Below are 20,135 nucleotides of genomic sequence, written 5' to 3' on the forward strand. Positions count from 1 at the left end.
GTATGAGAAACCAGGAGCACGGTGTACAGGGCGGGCAAGCAGGATGTGGTACTTCAGTAAGGTCAAGGTGCAGCAGTGTGTGCAGCAATGCACTCAGGCAGGGCGAGCAGGCAGGGCAGTAGGTGGACCAATCTCTACCCTCTATTCTGGGAGCAACACCAAGCAGCTTCCTAGTGAGGCAAAAATGGTGTCCACCCACTGCACCTACAGGGCTGAGACCAAAACCCAGACAGAGGGGCCACAACTCCCCACTGGCAGATGCCTCTACCCACAAAGACATCCCAAGGACTGAAAGAGCTACCCAGAACCTTCATTGTAGGAAACTCTAGAATTTGGAGGGCCCCCTAGGGCCTGAAGGCAGAGGTGGGTGCCATGGGTACACGTATGACCAGATAGGTGAACTCTGAGCAAGTTGCCAGGTGGAGAGAGGAGCTCGGCAGGCTGCAATGCATCCAGGAATATGAGCGAGAGATCGATGTGTGGTATCGTGCACTGGTGCGGGCTGAGCAACAGCCTTGCTTTAAGTCCTCCCAAGGGGCTGGTAAGGTGGCTACCATCCCCAAACTGGCAGAATTGACAGACTTGCAAGACAAGGGAGGCTGGACCCTCTTCTCTGCTTGGAGGAGGATGAGGAATCTCTCCCTTGCCCCTGAAGTGCCCCTGTGCAACAGATATGTGGCTCTGGGGCTCAAAAAAAGGAGAGCGTGTCAACAACAATGATAACGGTCAAGACCCAGGAAAGGACAGCAGTAAAATGGTGGACATGCAAACTACTTGTATAAGAACCAGTGCCACAGTAAAGCATGGAAGGTGTTGGTAATTGGAGATTCCTCTCTACGAGGAACTGAGGCACCCATCTGCCATCCAGACAATCTCTCAAGAGAGGTTTGCTGCCTTCCTGCCTGGGGCCCTATTCATGACAACACAAAGAGGCTACCGAGGTTGGGTAAGCTGGGAGACCATCACTCATTCCTGCTTTTTCACATAGGGACAACTGAAGCCAAAACAAGCCAAAACTTGGAAACACCAAAAGGGACTTTATGTCCCTTGGAAAGGTGCTGAAGGAATCAGGAGCACAAGCTCGACCAACCTCATTGCCTTCTATGATGGCATCACCAGCTGGATAGGTGGGGAGAGAGCAGTGGATGTCACCTACCTTGACTTTAGCAAGGCTTTCGATACTGTCTCACATGACATCCTGCTAGCAAAGCTGAGAAAGTTTGGAATAGACGAATGGACAGTAAGGTGGGTTGAGAACTGGTTGACTGGCTGAGCTCAGAGGGTGGTGATCGGCGGCGCAGAGTCCGGGTGGAGACCTGTGACTAGCGGTGTTCCCCAGGGGTCGGTACTGGGTCCGGTCTTGTTCAACATCTTCATTGACGACCTTGATGAGGAAATAGTGTCTGCCCTCAGCAAGTACGCTGATGACACAAAGCTGGGAGGAGTGGCTGACACGCCAGAAGGCTGTGCTGCCGTTCAGCGAGACCTGGACCAGCTGGAGAGAGGGGCAGGAAGAAACCGAATGAGGTTTAATAAGAGCACGTGTAGAGTCCTGCACCTGGGAAGGAACAACCACATGTATCAGTACAGGCTGGGGGACGACCTGCTGGAGAGGAGCTCTGCGGAGAAGGACCTGGGGATCCTGGTGGATAACAGGTTGACCATGAGCCAGCAGTGTGCCCTCGTGGCCAAGAGGGCCAATGGGTTCCTGGCGTGCATTAAAAGGAGTGTGGCCAGAAGGTCAAGGGAGGTGATCCTCCCCCTCTACTCTGCCCTGGTCAGGCCTCACCTGGAGTACTGTGTCCAGTTCTGGGTTCCCCGGTACAAAAAAGACAGGGATCTGGAAAGAGTCCAGTGGAGGTCCACAAAGATGATACGGGGCCTGGAGCATCTTCCCTATGAAGAAAGTCCGGGAGACCTGGGTCTGTTCAGCCTGGAGAAAAGAAGACTGAGAGGGGATCTCATCAATGTGTATAAATACCTGAGGTGTGGGAGACAGAGGGATTTGGCCAACCTCTTTTCAGTGGTTTGTGGGGACAGGACAAGGGGTAATGGCCACAAGATGGAGCACAGGAAGTTCCGCACCAACATGCAAAAGAACTTCTTCAAAGTGAGGTTGACGGAGCACTGGAACAGGCTGCCCAGGGAGGTTGTGGAGCTTCCTTCTCTGGAAATATTCAAGGCCCATCTGGATGCCTACCTGGGCAGCCTGCTCTAAGGAACCTGCTTTGGCAGGGGGGTTGGACCCGATGATCTTTCAAGGTCCCTTCCAACCCCTACAATTCTGTGATTCTGTGATAGTGTTCTTCTCAAGGACCCAAGGAGGAGGTGGCATACAGATCAGGTGAATAATTGGCTGTGTAGCTGGTACCATGTTCAGGGTTTCGGGTTCTATGATCTCTGGAGTGCTTTTGAGAGACCAGCTATGCTGATACGGGATGGGGTGCACCTGACCAAGTGGGGAAGAGAGTTTTGGGCATCAGGCTGGTGGGACTCATTAGCAGGGCTTTAAATTAGATTCAGCAGGGGAGAGGGATATACCTGTAAGTGACATAAAAGAACCATTGAATGCCAATACTTCAGAAAACAGCAGGGAAACATCTGTGAATAGTCACACAGGAATTAGGAAGGACTCCTCTAAAAAGGTGACATGGCCCATAACCCAGCTGAAGTGCCTCTACACCAATGCAAGCAGTGTGGGAAACAAGCAGGAGGAGTTGGAAGCCACTGTGCAATTAGAAAACTATAATATAACTGCTATCACGGAAACATAGTGGGATGAATCACACAGCTGGAACACTGGAATGGAGGGCTACAAGCTTTACAGGAGAGACTGACAGGGAAGGAAGGGTGGGAGCATTGGAGGAAGCCTAGGCTGCTGTGACCACGTCCTGGTTGAGTTTGTGATCTCGAGGGATATGGACCTGGTTAAGAGCAAAGTCAGGATCCTGAATTTAGAAGAGCAAAATTCCAGCTGTTCAAAGAATTAGTGGATGAGATCCCATGGGACACGGTCCTTAGGGACAGAGGATCTGATCAGAGCAGGCTACTCTTAAAAGATATTTTCCTTAGAGTGCAAGAGCTCTCTATTCCCATACACAATAAATCAAGCAGGAAAGGTAGGAAGAGAGCATGGTTGAAAAAGGACCTGCTCGTCAAACTTAGTCAAAAGAAGGAAATGCACAGATGGTGGAAATAGGGCCCTGGGCCCTGGGAAGAGTACAGAAATGCTGTCCAGATGTGCAGGGATGGGATCAGGAAAGCCAAGGCACCGACAGAACCAAAATTGGTGAAGGATGCAAAGAATAACAAAGAGCCTAGAGAAGAGGAGACGGAGGGGAGATCTCATCATGGCCTACAATTTCCTCCCAAGGGGGAGCAGAGGGGCAGGTGCTGCTCTCTTCTCTCTGGTCAGCGGTGATAGGACCAGAGGGAACAGCATGAAGTGGCAATAGGGCAGGTTCAGGCTGGATGTTATGAAAAGATTGTTCACTGAAAGGGTGTTTGAGCACTGGAACAGGCTCCCCAGGGAAGTTGTCATGGCACTAAGCCTGCCAGAGTTCAAGAAGCATTTGGACAATGTTCTCAGAGATATGGACTGATTTTTGGACAGTCTTGTGTGGAGCCAGGAGTCGGACTTCATGATCCTTGTGGATCCCTTCCAATTCAGGATGTTCTATGATTCTTCTTCAATATTAATCCCATTGGAAAACATTGCTGTAAGTCTACATAAAGCAATGATCTTAGTTTGCAAGCATAAAATAATAAGTGTATTTAGGTGTGACCATTTGGAATGTCAGTTCCTATATAGTTTTGAAATTGCCAAAGGGAACTCAGTAATAGTCTCTTTGTACTACAGGGACTTTTTTTTTCCTTTTATTTATTTATTATTTTTTTTCCAGCAAGAGGTATAATTTACAAAGTGAATATAACCCCAGGTTAAAGCTGTTACTTCCTGCTGCACTCTAGAGAATTTAACAAAAACTCAGTAGTGAGCACTTGACATCCTGACTGCTTATATGAACCTGACTTTAAAAAACAAAAGAAAACAAAATTCTTCCTGGTCTGTGACATGATGATAGAACTATTCTAACAATAAGACCTTGAAAAAAATAAGAAGATTTTTAGCCCAAGATGGAGAGGACAGCAAATATCTATTACTGATTGTTGTGATAAAGATGAATTATCAGCAGAATTTGGGGACTTGTTTAAGGAACCAGAATGATCACTCCTACAGCGTGAGAGAAAAATATATTCTAAGCATGATCAGATAGACACTTTACTGAATGGGTTGTGAGTGTTATATATGTAGCACAAGAATAAACATCGCTTGTCATTGAGCTTGTGTTTAGCTTGGAAAGGAAAATAATGGGAACCTAGTGGAATGTGTTTGAGCTAATGTGAACTGGCTGTTAGTGTTTGGTGATTCTGGTCAGTAGGAACTCATTCACCGAACAGAATAGAGCTTTGGCAATTTCCTTGTTGATTAATTTCTAAATAACATGCACATCAATATTCAATAAGAATGAAATCATAGAAAACTTGTTAAAACCACAGAAAACATAGCAATCTGGAAGACTTTGTTTCAAACGCTGTTTGTAGATGTGCCTTGAGATAGTATTTGGTAAGTTACGAAGATGCTGGTAAGGAAAACCATTAATGGGCTTTAGCTTCTGTAAAATGCATTCTTGATGGTAATTTCTAAGGTGCATCAGTTCACCTTAGTCAAGTACCCAGACTAGTATAATTGCTGTCAATATTGGATGTCCTCTAATATTGCTGAGATCCAAATTTAATTCCTAGAAAAGTAGCTCTTTACCTCTAAGGTTAATGCTGCAAACTGAAGTGTTCTCTCTAGCTAACCATCTCTACTTTTTAAACAGAAAACCTTGATTTTCCTCCCTTTTTATTTTTATTTTTTACTTTTTTTTTCTTATTATTCCTATTTTTGTTCATCAGTAGGTGATTTCTTCACAGTGACAAAATAAAGTTGATTAAATGTGGCCCACCCATGCTGGCTAGAATGGCAATTATAGAGCAAAAAGTCCAAATGTCTATTAAGTGTAAGACTGCCTTACTAACGACTACAATTTCCTACCCTAATTCTTCTTCCAGAAGGCTTAGAAAAAAGTAAATTAAATGCTGGCTGTCAAATGTTGTTTTATGATCTTATGCTTCAGGTAATATTACTTCTGTGAATCTTTCACAACCATTTTATGAGTACAAGCCACACAAACTGTGATCTACTACCTGACCAACTGGAGTGTTGTTATTGCTGCCTCAGAGACTCAGTTCTGCTGCTGCTCTATTCATTCACTAACAGCAATATTACATGTATTAGACTATGGGTCCATATAGTTGGTCATTACTTTTTTCCTGACACAGCAAACGAGAGCTGCTGCATGCTGCATCTTCCATGAAGGAGATCTTTGTATTGGGTAAAGGGTGCAGTCTACCATGTTACCTACCCAAATCTGTGTAATAATGCTACATTAGTTATTTTTCCATCAACGTTCTTAAGTACGTATGTTTTTATTTAACAAGGCAGGCAACTGAAGCTGTACAGCTGTTTGCTCCCCCCCCCCCAATGGGATGGAGAGAATTGGAGAAAAGGGTAAAATGTGTGGGATGAGATAAAGGCAGTTTAAAGGGACAGAAAAGGAAGGGAATATAATAATAACAATAGTAATGGTAAAAGAATATACAAAACAAGTGATGCACAGTTCAATTGCTCACCACCCACTGACCAATGCCCAGACTGTCCCCAAGCAACAGCTTCCTCCATGGTTGACTCTCACAGTTTTATTGTTCAGCATGACATCCTATGATTCCCTCTTGCCAGTTTGGATCAGTTGTACTGGTTGTGTTCCTTCCAGCTTCTTGTGTTCTCCTTGCTGGCAGGGCAATATGAGAAGCTGAAAAATCCCTGAGTGTAGTCACTGCCCATCAACAATTACAACATTGCTATGTTATCAACATTATTTTCATCCTAAATCCAAAACACAGCACCGTACCAGCTACAAGGAAGAAAATTAACTCTATCCCAGTGGAAACCAGGACAAGTTAAAAATATCATTCTTTATACATATAAAGCTCTCCATTTGGTTAGTGAGGTGACTATTTGACTCCAGCAGTTTGGGCTTCAATTTAAAAACAAAGGTACTGCAGAATAGAGTAAGAGATGGCACATAATGCTGTGCTTTGCTGATCATAGTGCTTGTTTATGTACAGAATAAAGAAATCACCCCTCTGTCTGTAAAAAAAAAAAAAAAAACATGATTCAACAAGTTCTGAATAGGTGATATACAATAATGAATCATAGAGCAGAAGAGAAGAATTTATAGAAGATAAGCATAGGAACAAAAGGCAGAAACATAATACACTTTATATAAAGCAGTAGCTCTTTCAGTGTTTGACTATACTCCTCTGTACTTGCTTAGGTACCCCAAAGTATGATGCCTTTTTAATCACAAATATGGTCTCCAAGACACATTTCCCAATAAAACCTGCTTTGTTCCATAACTGCATACTTGAAGTCACTACACAGTGACAATATTTCGCTGTGTCAATTCAATAAACAACCAAACAACGAGATGGATGATGTAAGTTATCTAAATCCCTTGATTAAAATACTCTCCTGCTTACAAGCATGCACTACCTACTGTATTCTGCTGGACTGGAATGTTCAGTGTGATCTTTCCATTGAAGAAACCCAGAAACATTGAATAAGTTACTGAAATATGAAAGGAACAGTTTTAAGAATATATATATATATATAGATGGGTGTGCATTAACTAACCCCATACAAAAACAGGAGAAGGGAAAAAAACTAAAGGAAGAAATAATTGGCAGTCATCAGTGTCTTTTAAGTTTTCATTACATATAAAAACCTAAGACATAACATGATTTCTTTACTCTTAATACCACTTTGTACATTTATGATATAATAATTTTAAATAAGTAATACTACCATAAATGAAATCTATGGAAGAAGCTGATAAAATATATACTTTTTTTTTTTTTTTGGTCCAAAATAATTTCTTCCCTTAGATTTTCTAAAAGAACATTACCCTCCCCCTCAAATGTTTATGGTATTTAAATCTATTGTCTTCCTATGTTATGAAGTATATTTCTGTTATAATATTTCTGTTATAGTATATTTCTGCTGGATGTGAGAGATTTATTTATTTATTTATTTATTTATTTTTATTGTAGAACCTATTCTGTAATTTGTTAAAGAAGTTAAGAATTGAACCTTGTGGAACAAAAGTGAATTAAACAGAGAGTGAATAAGGGTTTGTCAGTACTACTTGAAGAAAAGAGAGCTAGAACTTTCACTATCATCAGGACTCTGTACTCAGACTGACTGGCATTCACCCATCTAAGACAAGGAGTAGATGAAGTTATCCACAGCACACTGAATTTGGGCAACTGTAGCCCAAAATCAGAATTGTGTTGTGTGGGTGTGGGTATTTTGTAGGTGTGTGGGTGTTTTTATTTTGTTTGCTTTTTTGTTGTTCAGTTCAAGGTGTCCTAAATGATTTTAAGATTGTATTGCAGCTCACCAGAGTGTTATTCTTTTTGGCAGGAAATTGCAGGTGTGTCTTGTACAGCCTGAACTTATGAGGTCTGTAAAGCCTTTTGGGGTAGCATTACAGGATTGTGAAGGATCCACAATTGGTTTGTATGTTTGTCCCTATTACCTTTTGATAATGGTTTCTGGAATATACATCCCCAAGTTATGCCTATTGTTCTGGTGAGAGCTGGATGGGATGGTTGAAAGAATGCCAGTTACACACTGATTGCAGACAGCCCATGGTAAGAGCAGAAGTTAGGGGAGATCTAAGTTAAAATCTACCAAGTTAAGACTAAGTAAAATTTCACAAGAATTGGAAAGATGACACTTTTCCTAAGGACTCAGAGAGGAATGTTTAGGCTTTGTTGCAGCCAGGAAACCACTAAAACAATGGTGACTGAGAATACGTCTAAGGGAAGTGAGAAATACTGGAAAAATGCAGTAAGTGGGAAGGAGATTCCTTGTATGCCTCTACCCTACTTACTGCGGCAGGGGCAGATTGAGAAACAGAAAAAGCCTTGATACTGTGCAAGCACTGCTCAGCAACAGCCAAAACACTGATGTGTTATCAATATTATTTAAATTATAAGTCCAACATAGCACAATATGAGTTTCTATGAAGAAGGTGAAGTCCATCATAGCCAGACGCAGTGTGAAAACACTTTTCATGGTTTTTAAAATGCTCCTTCTAAGGAAAAGCTGCAGGTAGATCTAACATCAGAATGTTGGCCACTCTGGAAGTCAAGATAAAGGATATTCAAAATCACTGTCACAGAACTCTTTGGCAAAATTACTTAGGCCTACTCCTGGTAGCATGCAACCTATATATGTATATATTTTTGTTGTTGTTGTTGTTAAAGCCTGGTTTAGCAGACTTCTTCAAACACACAAATAATGATTAGTAGCAGCACTGTTTAGTATAAAATGATGATGAATCTGAAGTTTAAATGCATATGTTAAATATTAAATCTGTCTGATAGGTTTACGCCTGAACATGATTTGATTGAAATAAGTGGCTGACTCTTTTATGCCTCAATGGGAACATGTTCAGATATTCTGTATACAATAACATGAATTATGAAAATAATCAACATTTTGTTGTAACTATAACTGTCAGGAACAAATAAATCAAATGTACACTTAAATCATTTCCTTTAAACAACAACAAACATTATATTACATTGTGTGAAATTCTGTGAACTAATCATATTCTGATTTCATTGTAATTCTGACTTTATTTTAATATTATGGATCCAGAGTAAAATCTTAATTGAAATTACTGTATACAAGGTTTTGAAAGCTGATTAGGACATCTACACACATAGCACTATTCAACCATTCAAGACTAACTTTTTTTTTTTGGGGGGGGGGGGTGGTTAAAAATAAATGTAAATATCCTGTGACTTCTTTTAGCTCTATATTTGTACAACAAACCTGTATTACAGATAGTTCATTTGTCTCTTTCTGTTATCTCCATAATGTGGGAATAAATATTTCATTAGAATTTGTATATCTTTTTTTATCTTTTGTTTGTTTGTTTATCTTTTTAAAGAAATCACCTATAAAGTTAAAAAATCTGTGTTAAGAAAATTTTCAAACTAGAAGAATTGTCTCAAGGAACCATTTGAAAAACGTTAGATAAAAACTCTTTTGGAAAATGAATGGAGGAATCAGAAATAGTATGTTAAAAGTGGGTGAAAATGATTAGCAATTTGAAACTAAAAATTTTGTCTCCTCAGAACTTCACTGTATGCTCTTGGGTTCATTTTATATTTTAGAAGCAATGTTTTCAACTTGCTTTCAGCATTCAGAGTTATCTGTTGGGGCAGCTATAGAAATAGATAAGAAGAATGTATTTTGCCCCTGGTTAGCCATAAGAACTCATAATGCTATATCATTTCAATAGCTGTGTGTATGTAGGCAATAAGTGTACAGTAGAACCCATTTTGTTATTAATCATGTTCTGGAACCAACACACTGCTGTAGCATGAGCTATTCAAAGGCATAAACTGCCTAATATTTATTATAATATCTCAATCTGTACCAGATACCCTAAGGGATCCCAAATCATTGGAGGAGATAAAAAAGATTCCAAATAAGACATTTCATAAGTCCACCAACAGATTAAAAAAAAAAAAAAAAGTTGTTTTTGACAAATATTTGATGCATATAAAGAGAGATGATTTATTATGTTGGCAACCTGCAGTGCTATGCATGTTCATGAAAGAAATCCATTTTTCTTTTAAGTTGTTTTTAAGTCTGTGATGGACTATAACAAGGGAAAGCATATCTGAGTTTCAGCTTGTAGCAAAATAAAATCATTCAAGACATTTGATTTACTACATACAGAAATGTAGCATAGCATATCTATTGGAATAAACAATTATGAGCTAAAATGGTAAATAAAAAGCAGCAGCATAAGATTAAAAGAAAAGTGCAATGTGCGTGCATGTGTTTTTTCTTTTCTTCATTGGAAAAGACTAAACCACACAGACTGGTTAATCTTTTTTTGTTGGTTTTAATTAACACTTACACTCACAAGCACACCTCTAAACTGTGTTAAGATGGCTTTTAAAACTATAACATCACTTATTCATAAGTCAGGAAATGACAGAAGTAATCAGGTTTCCTATGTATTTTACACCATGTTGTTATTTATGAAATTAACCCAATATCTATTATGATAAGATATGAACCCAAGTCTATTTTTCCCCCATCTCCTCATCAGGATCCTCATCTATGTAATTATTCTTTAATTTCTTTCAACATGGACATTCTGTACTCTGGCTTTCCTGTCAAAGCCAGAAATCTCCCTGAAATCTCATCCTATCCATCTCATCTGATAATTCTCCTTCATTCTTTGCCTATATCTCTATTTTGGTCTTTTCTCAGCCTCCATCACTCTTCCTATAAGTCTCCTTGTCAAGGTTCTTCCTTGATAGCGTTGACACTTCCTACACTGTTGTCATTTTGGAAGTATTTATATCTCCCCTTCTCACACTGGTCCTGAGACCAAGTCTATGCTTTTCTAATCTGATTCCCAACCCCAGTGACCTGTTGTAATTTATCCTCTGACAAAAAAATCCCAGGATCCCTTCTCTACTTCTTGATTCCCAGTCTTAGGCTGCTTTTTCCATGCCACCTAGTCTCTATAATATTTGTTCCAGTCTATTTCCCTCTGCTGATCCACCCACTCTATTCTCTAAATATGAATTAAAAGCTCAGTGCATGCACACAATTCTGCCTTCGAAATCACCCCTTGACTAACTATCTGGTACAGGGTACAACCAGCCTCTGTACACTGAAATGGAAACATGAAATTTCTCTGTGGAGAAGATCCATGTGTATTTATTATATCTAGAATAGACATGAAAATATTTATAAAGTCAATCATCTTGATTAACAACTGCAGTGGGTTTACGTGGCAAGGTTTTGGTAGCAGGGGGCCATAGAGGTGGCTTCTGTGAGAAGGATCTAGAAGCTGCCCCATTTTAGGTAAGGGCCCCACTGCTGACCAGAGCTGAGCCAATGAGTGATGTTGTTTGCGCCTCTGTGAGAGCATATTTAAGACAGGGAACAACAACAAAAAAAAAAACGCTGCTCCACACAGCAGCTGGAAGAGCGAGAGGAGTGAAGAACAGCCTTGCAGATGCCAAGGTCAGTGAAGAAGGAGGGAAGGAGGTGCTCCAGGTGCCAGAGCAGAAGTCCTCTGCGGCCTGTGGTGAGGACCATGGTGAAGCAGGTTTTACCACTGCAGCCCATGGAGTACCATGGTGGAGCAGGGTTCCACCCTGCAGCCCGTGGATGAGACCATGGTGGAGAAGGTGGACCTGCACTGACGGAGACTGTGGTCTGTGGAAGACCCCTGCTGGAGCAGATTCCAGGCCGGACCTGTAGCCTGTGGAGAGGAGACCATGCAGGAGCAGGTGACCTGGCAGAAGCTGCTGCCTGTGGGGGATCCAGGTTGGAGCAGTTTGCTCCAGAGGGATGGACCCTGTGGTACAGACCCATATCTGCAGCAGTTCTTGAAGAGCTGCTGCCTGTGGGCAGCCCGCGCTGGATCAGTTCAGCAAGGACTGCATCCCGTGGGAGGGACCCCACAACACAGGGGACGAGAGTGACCGAGAAGGAGCAGTGGCGAAGAAGCGCTCTAGACTGACCGTAACCCCCATTCTGCCGTTCCCCTGCGCCACTTGGGGGGAGGAGATGGAAGAGGGTGGTTGGGGGAGAAGGTACTTTTGGTTTCTTTCCTTTGTTTCTCGCTTCTCTAGCTTGTTAGTAATAGGCAATAAATCTTTTCTATCTCCCTATGCTGAGTCTGTTTTGCCCGTCACGATAATTACTGCGCGATCGCCTCGACCTTATCTCAACCCTTGAGCCCTTTTCATCATATTTTCTCCCCGTTCCTCTTTCAGAAGGAGGAGTGAGAAAGCCGTTGTGGTGGAACTCGGCTGCCCACCCAAGTAAAACCACCACAACAACAAAATTATTTTAGACTTTATTTACTAAAGCACAATAAAATATGTTCTGAGCATGGACAAACTCTTATTTTATTTCTGAAATATCTAAAGTTCTCCAAATTTGTGGACAAGGATTTTCAGAAATATGAGAAATGTCAGGAAAAACATACAGCTCGGACACTCCTAATTGTATTCCATAGAACGTTGTAGCATGATTTGATTTGGCCAACATTTGTAATTGATCTAAATGATCTGGTACTAGGAGTGCTGATTGCACCTTCATCCACTCAGTCCCAGTGCAGGCCAGGTAACCTTTATGAACTCTCACAGGGTTCTGCTTTGAGACCTCTCCCTTCTCTGTTTGCAATCCCCACTTCTCTTGTGATTTTTAAGATTTTTGATTCCATTTTGTTTTATTATTTCACATTACACATTCACATTATTGTGTTTTCACATTACAAAAGGTCCAAATATTGTTGGCTTTGTTAATACTTGCTTGACACCTTTGTTAAAACCCTATTTCTATTTTGCTATAATTCTACTACATTTAAACTTTTCAAATTGAAAATGGCCATGCCCCACTAATTTTTCTACACATTTTTAGCCAAAGTTGTTTTGTTGTTTATAAGTCTGGGGAAAGAGAGAAGAGCTATGTTACCATGTTAAACACATGTATTACTGTAGTTCCTGCAAAAGTAGGAACACAACATACTTTGGAAGGGTTTGTTTGGTGTAAGGGATGGGAAAGAATGGCCCTTGTATCAGGGATGTGGGTCTGTTTTTTTGTTGAAAATTTTCCTAGAAGTATCTACATGTTCAATAGAGGGAATAGAACCTAAATTCAACAGGATACATCTGCTCCACTACATCCCATCTTGTATGTGCAAAAAGGACTGTCCACATGCACCACTCTCCCCAAGAGTGACCATCTTCAGTTCAAAACTGCAAGGGCACATTTTACCCGTAATTGATCTTGTTTGTCAGTCATTGCCATAACATTAAAAGTTGATACACACTTTGGCAATACACATATAGCAATACCAGCTTAACATGTTCCAGCCCCTCCAGCAGCCATTGCCTTTGGTTCCCACTCTTCTACTGCTGTCTCTTTTGTGAGCTGATGAGGATCTAAAATGTGGCCTCATCTTTCGTTTTTAAACACAGGTGAATTCGATTATTCCATTCACAGTGTGATCCCACAACTACCATGATATTTGTTAACAAAAGTGAGGAGAAATTATTGTCCCTCCACCCAGCCAGAGATGTAGGGACAGAAATTCCTTAACAAGTTCTGCCACAGCAGCTCCTATATCATAAAAATTATGTACTGAGATAAGGGAGTCTGTGGCCTGGACTGTCAGTGTTTTTCCAGCTGGTACCTAGGCAGTGAGAAGGAAATTGCTTGTGTCAAAGGTAGACAAGTGAAGAATGAGCTACTTAAAAAGGTACAGGTTCTGTGGAAAAATTAGCTGAGAAAAAAATATTTCCCCTGGACTCCTCAGAATGGTTAAGGAAGAAAAGAATGTCATCCAGTGAGATATCACCGCCAACAAAGGGGTCTCAGGCTGAAGTTATTATTTTAGCTTTCTGACTTCTGAGCTCTTGAATGTAGAATCTTATTTTTTTATGTAATAAATATTTTTGATTAAGTTATTTCTATACATATTTTGAGCTATTAATGTTTTGTGAGAGACAAAAAAAAGGAAAAAAAAAGAAAAAAAGATAATAAAAATTGAGCAAAACTGGAACCAGATTCATATGAGAGTGATACCTCAGTTTTGTTGTAGGAATTGCTAGACGTCTGAGTTTATTTCATGAAGCTTGTAGTCAGGTAGCATGTAACAAAAGAGGTAACTGCTGTCTGATGTCTGACCAGATACACTTAGAGTGAGGGATGCATTTACCACAGTGAAAACATGAGCAGCATGTTTTTCTGACTTGCTGTTCTCTTTCAGATTCTTATGTCTCACCAACCTCATCTTCTCTTTCTTTATCTATTCCCATCATTGTTGCTTTTTTTTTTTTAATTAGTCACAAAAACTATATTTTTTGCAGCTATATCATATATTATGAATACTAACCCAAATATCGTCAGAATTAGCTGTAGGGTACCTCCTCTCTGAAAAAAGTTTCTAGTTTCTTTACAACTTAAATCCTTCAACAGTAACATATTTTTTATTTGGGAGTCCTTTTTATGACATATCCTATATTTTTAATGTGAGTCATTATACATAATTTGAACATCATTTTTAAGAACTTCCATATGTTGTCAATAAATAAGTCATCAGAGGCTCTCACTTATCTTCTATGTATGGTTCAATGGTGCCTAATTAAATCAATATATTAAAAAAAGAAACAAAACAAAGCAGAAAGAAACATTAAATATCTATAAGAATAAAGCATCTAGAACTAGTTATTTCATTATTTAGATCTTGCCTAATTAAGCACTCCTTGAAGACATATGTATAAAGAGAGAAACTGAGATATTTCCTACTCATCAGGCTTTTACATTATATTACACCACACAGTGGGATATTGCATAAAAATCTTTATAGCATATTGATAATTTTATTTTCTGTATTGCTCCATGTTTTCTGTCTTAGCTAGGGTCACAACAAAATCTTCAAGTTGCTTGCACGTGCAGCAAAAGCAGAATTGGAGATGGCAAGTGGGCTCTCCTTTTCATTAGCTCCTTCTTCCCTCGTTGTGAGGAAATTTAGTGTGTATTGCATTGCAATATTAAATTGCAATTGAATATTGAATATTCAGATCATTGTGCAAGGGACTGACAGCAATGTCCGATTCATCTCTGTGCTCATCTCAGATATATTCTCTACCTTGATGTCTGGCACAGAAGGTATTCAGCACGGAAATTGGCCTTGGCCTACTCTTTAGATGTTCAAAGAGTACTTTGATCTCTCATAGTAGAGGGTAAGTAAATGTCACCTGTGTCAGTCTTAACGAATTAGGTTTAAAATGTATAATCAGCAGGACTTGAATTCTGTAGATCTGGAACACTACCTGGTATGCTTTACCATATCATTCTCTCCTCATTTCCCAGGAACATAACTTGCTGTTTTAACTGCTTGGAGAATACAAAGATGCCCAGCCTTTTTGCCTCCCAAAATGTCCTGGTTTCACTCCCCTGTATTCTTTCCTTTAATATTTATTAGACACTATTGCCTTTAGATATCTAAAAAAGCAAGCGACATAACCATTGAATTAATACCCTATAATTTCCCTTGGACATAACTGTTCATTCTCTGTCTTGTTCTCATGTGTCTCAGCTTTTATTTTTATGGTTTTTTTTTTTCTTCTTTTTTCTTTTCTCTTTCATTTCTCTCAAAGGGCAGATTTCTATAGTTGTGTATTAGAAGTACACTAGAACCAAACTCTCCTTCACCTTCTTGACAAGATAGGCTTTATCATACCAGAATTGATTTTTCCCTTGCACTCATATCTAGTCTAAAATCTACAATTAGATATAGAGACTCTTGTTTGCTCCACAAATATATTTTTCCCATAGATAGCCATTGTCATTTCAGAGAGCTGTTTTGGAAACTGTTCAGGTGCAAAGGTAAGAAAAAAAAAATATACCAAGTAGATTTGGTAACTTTTATAGCCCTGCATAAATGTGCTTCAGATCTGGTATTTAAGCATAAGTTAAAATGGCTACTCAGAGCAGGGATCTCCAAACTGGGGGTGCACATGCCCCAGGGGATGTGAAAGACAATCCATTGAGTTGGGGAAATAAAATATTTTTCTATACTATTAGTAAATAAGATTTAGGGAAAAGAAAATATAGTATTTATTTCATCTCTATTTCAACTTTTTTTTCTTTTTTCTATTTTTGAGTATGCACATTGTATGTTAATACAGTAGTAAATTTGTATGATTTGTAAATATACATACCCTGGAGAAGAATGCTCAAAAATGTTTTACTGGTAGGAGTACATTATCAAAAAAGTCTGGTAACCACTGACTTAGAGGATGACTGTATGACACTTCAATAATGTGCCAGCTTAGCTTACAGGCATGTGCTTGGGAAGCCAAATAATATCTAAATCTTTTAAACAGTATAAATATTTTGTGGTTTCAGAAATTAATATTTGATACCAATATGTACTATGTCAAGCAAATACATCACATATTGTCAGTCCTTTGTTGGAGAATGCAAACATTGCTTGGTGGTGATAGGAGAATCATTAACCATAAAAGCACTTGGTATTGTGACATTATTGTATACAGAATTATATTGATAGCTGTTAAAATTGTGCTAACTAAGAAATTAAATATAAGAAATAGTGAGGTTTGGCAAAGCCTAATTTATAATTTTTATTGTGTGCTAGCAAAACCTCATAACACAGCGTTTTTTTTGGAGGAGCTGTCTTTTCAAAACAAAGTAACAATAAACAATAGAATGACTACAGAAGTTATATTAAAATATAGACTTATTTTACAAGCATTTATTTTCCACAACAAAAGGAAATATTGCTCTAATACTTTTTCCAAAGTCACAGCATTCATTAGAATATTTTAAAAGTTTGTGTTACTGAAATAGTTAGTTGTACAGGAGAATAAGAAATATGGCAACACTATTACTTTAAGGAAACTCAATTCCTCTGCTTGTCTTTGACTTTATTTTTTATGCTGATCAAGTTACTTGTTTTTCTAGGCCTCTGTTTTTTCAATAGGATATCAACATGATAATGTTTTGCATGAGTGTTGTGAGGATAAATCTCTGAGTACTTTACTGTGTTCAGATCGTCTATGCACTGAATAAACCTGGTGAAAAAAACAACAGGAGGTGATGTAATGAAAGTTTATCAGAAGTTATACGCACAGGCAAGAAACACTGTGGCTAGAGAGTTGTTTTGGCATCTCCTCACTTTTACATTCTCAGTATTGCATCTGGATTTTTCCATACGAACATCCAGCCTAGCTAAAATCAGTATGTTCTTTTGACAGTCTTCTCTCAGTAATTATTTTCCTTGTATTGATTCAAGTATCAAAGAGGTATTTATGGCTTTTCATTAAAATGTGTGGGTGTTAAACCCCTTTATAATTTTTGTTAGGATGGGCAGATCTACCATCCCCATAGAAAAAGGCCAGGATCATCTAGTGTCCATCAGGATGTAGGGCAGCTGCTCTTGCATTGTTTCAAAAGAAAATAATAGTGTAATCTGAGGTAGTTTAAAAGCTCAGAACAAGTTTAAAATACCTCCTCTGTGAGTGCACTGATAGCAGTAAGTAGAAGATACCATGTAACTTACTGTCTTATGGCAAATTAAATTAATCATTATATTTCTATCTGCAAAGTCTAAGTAAAATAGATTGTGTCGGAAGATATAGAGCAACTTGCAGTAGGAAACTATATTACCATTTCATAAACAGAGCAATAAAATAATCCTCATATAATCCTCATATTTTTATTATAATGGAAGAGTCCAACTTATCAAAAACAATTATGATAAGCTCTCTGCAACATCTTAAAAGAAATGTACATCCTAAAAGCAACACAGCTTTGGTAAGCAGAATCTGTTGCACTCTCTAGGAGAGTTTAGAACACCTCTAATCAGTATCTTGTTCCTTGTTATATTGACTGATGTGCAGAGTGAGTCATCAAAAGTTCTGCTTGATCATTGTGGAATCCTTTGCATTGCCTGCTTGCATTTATGGTCAGAGGTTTTATCTGAAAGAGATGAAAGTAACACTTCTGATCTACATGTTCCTGTAATTTTTGAGTGCAAAATGGATCTAGATAGTTTCTCCATCCTTGTGCATAGGGTGTTTGCCTTTGGAGAACACCCATGGAAAGGACTAAGCTTCCTCTGAGCTTGTCATCCTTACCCACTCTATGTTCCCATGCATCCTAAAAATCTGGTTATGAAGAGCCCTGAACTGAATTTCTTCAATGATCCTTCATATATCATAGCTTTGCAACATAATATTTTAAAATTTAAAGCAATTTTAAACCCCTGCTTTGAAGAGCTGAAACTCATTTATTTTTCTTTTCTTGAAAATAGAGGAAAAAAATGTGTCACAAGTAAATGTATTTAGAATACAAATGGACTAAAAAAGGTGAAAACATTTTATGTAAAAATATTTTCTTCAGTTAAGGAGAGTAAAAAATATTGTTTCAGACATTTCTGGAAAGAGAGGTGAAAGAGGCAATCTGACAAAATGGGAGATTTGTCCCTGGGATAAATCTGACAAAATGGGAGATTTGTTTGGTAATTCCCTGAAAGAATGATTTCAATAGAGGGGGAAGTTTAAAACAAACAAATTTGCACATAATTTTCTAAATTCTTTGGAAGTTTGAAAATACTCCTGAGGAGGCTATACACTGTCTGTTTCAGGAGAAAAAAACAAACAAACAAACAAACAAAACAACACAAAACAAAAACAAGCAGGCATCTAGAAGCTCTTTTATCTTCCTCTTTGTTATAGTATTCACGCATGACCAAAAAATATAAATTCACTCTGATAAAATATTTTTAGCCTGTTAGCTGTCTACAAGAAGATAAAGACATGATCTCAAAACATATATTGTTTGTATAAATATTAAGGAGAACTACAACAGACTCTGCACTGCAACACAGTAATTTGAAATTCATGATAAAATTTTAAATATGAAACAATGGCATGTTTGTGGTTCAGAGGTAAGTGCTTTAACAGGGACTGAAATCTCTACCTTATATAACAGGTACAGATAAAACCAAATACATGATCCAGATGCATGATATACATGGTGTATGTTAATTATGAGGCGACTGAGAGAAAATATTACACAGAATTGATCTAATAATGCTATGAAATCTATGGAGGACTAAGCAAATTTAATTAAGTGAAAGTTCATCATTATAGGGTAGGACAGGTGAATAGACTGATGGAAAGCAAATGAATTAGAGCCATAGTCTTATGTGCTCTTGCAGATTGAGTTCAAAGAGTTTTAAAAAGCTGTTACCTGCCTCAGTGGACTGTATCACTTCCTTTGTAAGGATTTAAGCTGCACTGCAGTGTGCTCCTTAAAGTACGAGTAGTTTACCTTTATTTCACCAGTCACTTACTACCATGATAGGCTGAGCTGTGGTAACAAAAAGCTGAAACATGGTGAATGAAACTGTTCAAATTATCATATCAACGTCTCATATACAATAAGTATCATGATATTTGACTTTGTATTTGACCAATTTGAAAATAAAAGGCTAAAATCCAGCAAGATTTAAGAGCCCTTAGGCTAAATATCTGTGAGTGGGGAAAATGGATAGAGATAATGGAAAAATATGACAGTAATAATAGCCAAGTACAGTTTACCAGTGATATATCTTTTGTTGTTTTGTGTGACTTTATTAATTGCACCAAAACAAAATCTAGTGTGGATGCAGGCAAACTAGATTAAAGATACCTTATTCTGATGTTATTTTCCATCTGTTATGAGAGTCACTTGTTTACAGGTGCATGCAGCAGCACATAGCAGAATCCACACTTGGAAAGTTGCATGGCTTTATGTAGACTGGTACAGTACGTTATAAGAACTTTTGAATGCAGATATACACCAACCGAAGTTTGAAACTTTCATAAGTGAGACAGCAGGAACAATCTAGTTTAGCAAGGAAGAGTTTAGTGTATTAGCAGAAGACTCATTGAGGGAATTTGCTGCTTAGAGTACAAAAGGTAAACAAGTGAAGGTGTGCTTCAATTAGGAGGAACAACTTTTAGGGAAGACTTGAAATAGATGTTTGCAAAATGATGTGTGAGTGACAGCAGAAACAGTCATCTTCTGGAGAGGTGAAGATAAGGAAGGAAAAGGATGATCCACTCTTTGAATATGAAAGCAGTTCCTGCTTTCTCAGCAAAGGAGAGATGAACATTCTCAGCTACAAAAATAGTAGCAATTAAAAAATAAGTGAGGGATAAGTAGCAAAGTGGGTTCAGAGAATATATGAAATAACAAGCATGAAAAGACAAACAATAACTTAAATAAATGGAATCTAATTCTCGAGACCATGTAGTTCACAATGCCTTGTGTCTGATTATTATTTTTTGGTACTAAAATAATGGTCTTATCATAATGGTCAGAATCATTGTTGTTGCAA

This window comes from Anser anser, assembly GCF_964211835.1.
Source record: "Anser anser genome assembly, chromosome: 2".
Classification (NCBI taxonomy): Eukaryota; Metazoa; Chordata; class Aves; order Anseriformes; family Anatidae; genus Anser; species Anser anser.